Here is a 7,749-nt window from a genome sequence, read left to right as displayed (position 1 = left end):
GTTATCACTGTAGTAAAAATAATTTACAAATGAATAATACTTTTCTGGACATTATCTTAATATATGAAATATAGAACTGTTAAATAACATTGGTGTTAGTTATAAGGCATGAAATGAATTGTTCTTTTTGGTTAATTATGACATACTGTATATATTATATATATTTATTAAATATTTCCTTGGTAATACATATTTTTGCACAACTAATAGCCTTTCTGTTTTGTCTCCTGAATTCTTAGATTTTAATTCCTACAAAAGGCACATAGATAATCCTGCAGAACAATTATAGTAGTGTATAATGCTAATTATCCATACATTGAAGCCAGGAAATATTCTTCTAGTTCTACTAAAAAAGGGATTCGTATCAAATGAATCATTACAAATATTGAACTATGCTGTATAATGTAATAAATAACAATCACGAGGAGTTATAAAATGAAACATCCATTCAATGTATAGGGATTACACATACCTCTTGAAGAGTAGAACTCGCCGCAGCTGCAGACTGTATCCCAAGTGAACAATTATAAGGAAGCAAGACGTCTGTAGACGTTTGCAAGACGCCAGCAGGTAGTTACCACTGCAGACTTACTAATCAGCCTAAAAGCTTAGTGATGCCACGTGTAACACCCACAGGTAGCATCAGGCCACACAACACAAGTTAATCCCATTAAAATATGAAGGGATGTATGACAGTGAAATGTGACCAAGAGGAGAATACTGCACTGACTGCTTTGGGAATAATGTGCATTAACACTGGAGATTCATTTTATTTAATAGCTGAAAATATGAGACAATTAGAATAGTTGTGAAAAAAACTCTGAAAGTTCACAGGTGGAAGTCCTATTCAAATATAAAGCTTGTACAACAAATCTAACACAGGTAAAGATACTTTGAGTAATTATTTTTTATTTTTATGTGAATATATGCATTCCTTTCCCTAATGCTAGAAACATGTATAGTTGAAACCAGAAGTTTACATACACTATATAAAAAGACACATATGCATGTTTTTCTCAATATCTGACATGAAATCAGAATAAACCTTTCCCGTTTTAGGTCAGTTAGGATTACCATAATGTTAATATTTGCCAAATGCCAGAATGAGAGAGAATGTTTTAAGGCATTTTTATTACTTACTGCAAAGTCAAAAGTTTACATACACTAAGATTACTATGCCTTTAAACAATTCTGGACTGCCCATATGATGTAATGTGTTTGGAAGCTTCTGATTAGAGACACACCTGTGGATGTATTTTAATGCACACCTGAAACACACTGCTTCTTTGTGTAGCATCATGGGAAAGTCTAAAGAAATCAGCCAAGATATCAGGAAGAGAATTGTGGACTTGCACAAGTCTGGCTCATCCAGACTTATGGTTTCAACTGTACGAATTGGGCAATAATTACTTTTTTTTTTTTTTTAACAATAAACACCTCCTCCTTTAATGTACGTTCCGTTATTGGAGTCTGATGATTCTTCCATCCTATAGAGCTGTACACACAAAAGTTCAGAGACATTCCTGGAGAGATGACAAGTGTGCCGGTGCTGTCACTGTTGGGGTTAAGATAGGAGAGAACACTGATATCTGCAGTTTATTTAATGCCTTAGATCAGTGTTTCCCAACTCTAGTCCTCAAGAGCCACCAACAGGTTATGTTTTCAAGATTTCCTTAGTATTGCAGCCTCCAGCGCTGTCTCCTCTGCTTGACTGACAGCCTGTATGTTGTGTGACTTCAGGCAGTGGAGCCGTCAGTCAAGTAAGAGGAGATTACGCTAGGGGAGAATAGAGCTGGAATGACAGAGGCTTCAGATCTACAGTACCTCCTAAGCCTCATCTGCATATAAATTCAAATACTGATTTCTCAATAGTGAGGAATGGACTGGTCATGTTAAGGTATAGCTGGACTTGTCTTTTAAAGGGCTATATGCAAATATAAATAGTACGGTGAGTAACAACTTGCAGACGGATTCCATTTAAAACATTATTCACATGGATTATGTTCAGTTATTTCCATACATTATACATACAAGATGTAAGTTCTGTAAGTACACCATGATTAAAAAGAGTTTTTCATGTACTCTGTCAGGAAGGATATACGAATGTAGAGATTTTGCCCCCTTGACTATATAAGAAAGACTAAGACGGTGGGGTCAGGAAGAGTTGAACATATTGGAGTCATTATTAGAGATGAGCGGTGTTCGACTCGAACTGTTCGCCAATCTCAAATTCGAGCTGTTTTGGGCGGTGTTCGAGTCGTTCGACGAACGCGAACGATTTGCAAAAAATTCGGCTGTTCGAGGTTATATTCGATAACTGTTCGTGCCCCAAAAGCGTAACTGGATTTTTTCACATCATGCAGGGATTGTCTGCCAATCACTGTAATGTCACAGCCATGGTGGTTGTGGCATTACAGTGGTTGCCCAAATCGATGGGAACAGTGCTCACAGTGAAACATGAAAAGCCGGCAATTCAGCAGCAGCATACACCGGTACCCGACAATTTAGAACAGAAAGAATAGAGCATCACACATCGATTAGATAGATAGAAACATGTCAGTCACATATATAAGAAGTACAGTGACAGTGTTGGTTACTGTACTTGTCATATAGCGTTAAAGGATTTATTAAAAAAAATAATAGTGTTTTCATGCACCGTCTCTTTAAAAAAGCCGGCCGGCAATTCAGCATCGGTACCCGACAATTTAGAATAGAAAGAATAGAGCATCACACATAGATTAGATAGATAGAAACATGTCAGTCACATATATAATAAGTACAGCGATAGTGTTGATTACTGTACTTGTCATTTAGTGTTAAAATAAAGGATTTATTTTAAAAAAAATTGGCGTGGGGTTCACCGTAATTTTAGTCTCTAGCGGAGGTTAAGCAGATGGCTGGGGCAGATGTTATAAGCCTGGGAAAGGGGTAATACCCACGGAGCTTCCCAGCCTACTAATATCAGCCCCCAGCTGAATACCTAGCCTTTACTAGCTATTAAAATGGGGGACCCCCCAAAAAAATGATGTGGGGTCCCCCCCTATTTTAATAGCTAGCAGAGGCTAGGCAGACAGCTGGGGGCTGATCTTAATAGCCCAGGAAGGGTGCCATGAATATTGGCCCCCTCCCAGGCTAGAAACACCAGCCGTCAGCCGCTCGAGAAATGGCGCATCCATAGGATGCGCCAATTCTGGCACTTAGCCTCACTCTTCCCACTGCCCTGTAGCGGTGGCAGTGGGGTAATAGGGCTGAGGTTGATGTCAGCTTATAATGCCAGCTGACATCAAGCCCAGGTTAGTAATGGAGAGGCATCTATAAGACACCCCCATTACTAACCCCATAGTCAAAGTTAAAAAAAAACCACAAACACCCAGAATAAAGTCCTTTAATTGAAATAAACACACAATTCTTTATTGTTCTAAATTAAATCATACTTACCAACACGCCCATTCCAGCTGAAGTCAATGATCTCCTGCAATAAAAATAAAATAATAAACCAACATCATCCTTACCTTTCCATGGTTCCCAGGACGGCTCCAGCTCTGCTACATTCACATGACAGGCTGGATCGCAGCCGAAAAAAACACCCAGAATAAAGTCCTTTAATTCAATGAACTCAGCTCACCTCATGCACGTCACTAACAGCGTGGAAAAATTCTCCTGCGCTTGCCGTGAGCACAGGAGAATTCTCTCACGCTCACCGCATGCACAGGAGAATTCTCCCACGCTTTCAGTGACGTGAATGAGGTGAGCCGAGTTCATTGGACATGAACTTGACTCATCTGGATGCCGTCACAGCCAGACACTGAGGAGCGCAAGCATGCCTGCGCTTCTCAGTATCTGCGGCATGGTAAGCTGGATGGCAGCTTTCGGCTGCGATCCAGCCTGTCATGTGAATGTAGCAGAGCTGGAGCCGTCCTGGGAACCATGGAAAGGTAAGGATGATGTTGGTTTATTATTTTATTTTTATTGCAGGAGATTGTTGGCTTCAGCTGGAATGGGCGTGACGGTAAGTATGGTTTAATTTAGAACAATAAAGAATTGTGTGTTTATTTCAATTAAAGGACTTTATTCTGGGTGTTCGTGTTTTTTTTTTAACTTTGACTATGAGGTTAGTAATGGGGGTGTCTTATAGACGCCTCTCCATTACTAACCTAGGCTTGATGTCAGCTGGCATTATAAGCTGACATCAACCCCAGCCCTATTACCCCACTGCCACTGCTACAGGGCAGTGGGAAGAGCGAGGCTAAGTGCCAGAATTGGCGCATCCTATGGATGCGCTGTTTCTGGGGCGGCTGACGGCTGGTGTTTCTAGCCTGGGAGGGGGTCAATATTCATGGCACCCTTCCTGGGCTATTAATATCAGCCCCCAGCTGTCTGCCTAGCCTTTGCTAGCTATTAAAATAGGGGGGACCCCACGTCATTTTTTGGGGGGGTCCCCCATTTTAATAGCTAGTAAAGGCTAGGTATTCAGCTGGGGGCTGATATTAGTAGCCTGGGAAGCTCCGTGGGTATTACCCCCTTCCCAGGCTTCAAACATCTGCCCCAGCCGTCTGCTTAACCTCCGCTAGAGACTAAAATTACGGGGAACCCCACGCCAATTTTTTTTTTAATAAATCCTTATTTTAACACTAAATGACAAGTACAGTAATCAACACTATCACTGTACTTATTATATATGTGACTGACATGTTTCTATCTATCTAATCTATGTGTGATGCTCTATTCTTTCTATTCTAAATTGTCGGGTACAGATGCTGAATTGCCGGCCGGCTTTTTTAAAGAGACGGTGCATGAAAACACTATTATATTTTTAATAAATCCTTTAACACTATATGACAAGTACAGTAACCAACACTGTCACTGTACTTCTTATATATGTGACTAACATGTTTCTATCTATCTAATCTATGTGTGATGCTTTCTGTTCTAAATTGTCGGGTACCGCTGCTGAATTGCCGGCCGTCTTTTTTTAAAGAGAGTGTCTTCTGAGCAGTTTGTCAGCTTTTGGACACCTTTGAAGGTGTTTTCTATGTGTTTTTATTTGCCTGCTATTGGTTTCAACGGTGTTCGACGAACCGAACCCGAACACTACGGGGGTGGCTCAACACTAGTCATTATACATAAAAGAGACCCCTTGATCTCCGATTTGTGTAGGAGACTCATGGGGGTGGTCTTCGTATAATTTCATACTTCGTTGTGGAGGTCATTGCCCCATCGGTGAAGAAAAGTTACTGGAACAACAAAATTAAAGAGGAGCACAATGTATCTACAATAAAGGGTTATTCCTCCAATATCAGTCACAGCTCAGTGGCTTAAAATCCTCCAATAAATTTGTCAAATGCAATCAATTTCCAAGATTACTGTTAGAACCCTCCTGTTTGTTTTTTCCATCTTGCGTTTTGCGGTCACATGACCATCTGCCTTTATATTCCAGCTCCACCTTTTTGGCTGTGCTGGACTTCATTGTTGTTTGACTGTTTTGCTAGCCAGGTGCTTCGGTGCCTATCTCTCAGTTCGCTTGGTCCTTTAGGACCTCTAGTACATTTTTGTCAGTTTATCTTTTGTTTTCTGCCACAACTTTCTGTGTTCAGGAGGTTTCCCTTTTTTTGTTCCAGTCCTTAGTTCTTTTAGGGACCCCTTCCCTTTATTCTATAGGTCTTCGTTCAGACTAACCTAGGACTAAGGCGGGTCTGTTCGCTAGGAACAGGCAGCCCGCTACATTGTAGGGATTCAGTTTAGTCTTACTGTAGGGAAAGCTTTCCCCTTCTTTCCTTAGTTCTTGTTGCAGATCATAACAGTAAGTCCAGCCCAAAAAAAAAAAAATTAAGGAAATATTAATACTGGGATCAGTATGGCTTCCGTCCAGGATTTGGCTCAACGCTTGCAGGGGTTGACTCTGGAGGTGGCCGAGCTCCAGCAACACGTAAGTAGCTGTTCTGGAACGCATTTTGTGGAACCCAAGGTAGGACTGACGGATGTTTTTTATGGTAAACAGCAAGATTTTTTTTCATTTAAAAATGCTTGTTTGTTATATTTTCGTTTGAGACCAAGGTCCTCTGAGAATGAATCACAGCGCATTGGTTTTATTATGTCACTTTTGCGCAATGAACCACAAGGGTGGGCCTTTTCTCTTCAACCTAATGATCCATGTTTGAGGTCGGTAGAAGAGTTTTTTCTGCTATGGGTCTATTATATGACGATCCTGATTGAATCTCATCTGCTGAGGCAGAACTCAGGCGTTTGAATCACGGGTCAGATGATGCTGAGATTTATTGCACACACTTTAGAAGGTCGGCTTCTGAAGTCAGATGGAATGATCCGGCTCTGAAATGTCTATTTCTTGCTGGTCTGAGTGAAAGGGTTAAGGATTTGTTAATTGCATTCCCTGCACCCGAGACTCTGCAGGATGCCATGCAATTAGCTGTTCGTGTGGATAGGAGGCTGAGATCTAGGCAGAATGAGGTAAAGACTCCTGTATTGGCAGGTTCTAGTCCCCAGAAAATCTGCTCAGACTGCGGAGAATAAATGGAGGTTGGGCGATGTCACTCCGCTCTCAGGAAAGAGACTGGAGGTTCGCCGAGGAATTGTGTCTTTATTGTGGTAAAGCTGACCATTTGATTAAGTATTGTGAGCTTCGTTTAAGTAAAGAAAAAAAAGGTCAGGTACGTATAGCTTGTTTATGCTCTGCAGGAGTATTTCTTTCAGGGAGTACTACTTTGCAGGAAAATTTGATTGAATTTCAGGTATTTGTGGATTGTGGTTCAACACTTAATGTGATTGATAAAGGGTTTTTGGAAAACCTTAAATTGAAATCCAAACCTTTGTCATCACCTATTTCTGTGATTGCAATTGATAACACTCCCTTGAAATGTATTACTCACAAGGTTGCTGCATTTCCCCTCACTATCAATAGTCTTCACCAAGAAATTTTGGACTTGGTTGTATTAGATAATTTACCCTCTTCGGTCGTTTTAGGATTGCCTTTGTTAAAACTGCACAACCCTTTGCTGGACTGGTCTACTAATATGATTAAGTCTTGGAGTCCGAAATGCCATGATAAATGTTGTAATGGTCGCATTGCGGCGGTGGGAAAAGGGGAATTACCTGTACCTACTCAAGATTTTTGGAGGGTTTTTTCGGAGGACTCGCAAGTTTTACCTCCTCATAGAGATTATGATTGCGCCATTGAGTTTATTCCGGGAGCTAATCTTCCCAAGAGTCGCTTGTTTAATCTGACTATCCCTGAAAGAAAGGCCTTGGAGGAGTACATACAGACTAGCCTGGCTGCTGGTCACATTAGACCTGCTAAGTCGCCTGTGACAGTTGGATTTTTCTTTGTTAAAAAAAAACGGGGGTTTGCGTGTGAAGGAGGGTGATGAGTGGAAAACTGCTTTTAACACTCAGGTAGGTCATTTTGAGAATCTGGTGATGTCTTTCGGTCTTACCAATGCACCTGCATTTTTTCAGAACCTTATTAATGACATCTTGAGACCTTTGATTGGTAAGAATGTGGTTGTGTATTTGGATGCCATTTTGATTTATTCGCCAGATCTGGAGTCCCATTGGCAGAGTGTACATGAAGTTTTGCAGTTATTGAGTGATAATTCACTCTTTGCTAAACTGGAGAAATGTGAGTTCGCTGTGCAGAAAATTAGTTTTTTGGGCTACATTGTCTCCAACGAGGGCTTTGAGATGGACCCGGTGAAGGTTCAGGCTGTGCAGGAATGGCCTAGGCCTATTGGTTTG

This window comes from Phyllobates terribilis, unplaced genomic scaffold (genome assembly GCF_046119375.1).
Source record: "Phyllobates terribilis strain yellow unplaced genomic scaffold, ASM4611937v1 Scaffold_11__3_contigs__length_659146591, whole genome shotgun sequence".
In the NCBI taxonomy this organism is placed as follows: Eukaryota; Metazoa; Chordata; class Amphibia; order Anura; family Dendrobatidae; genus Phyllobates; species Phyllobates terribilis.
This window is presented reverse-complemented; position numbering follows the sequence as displayed.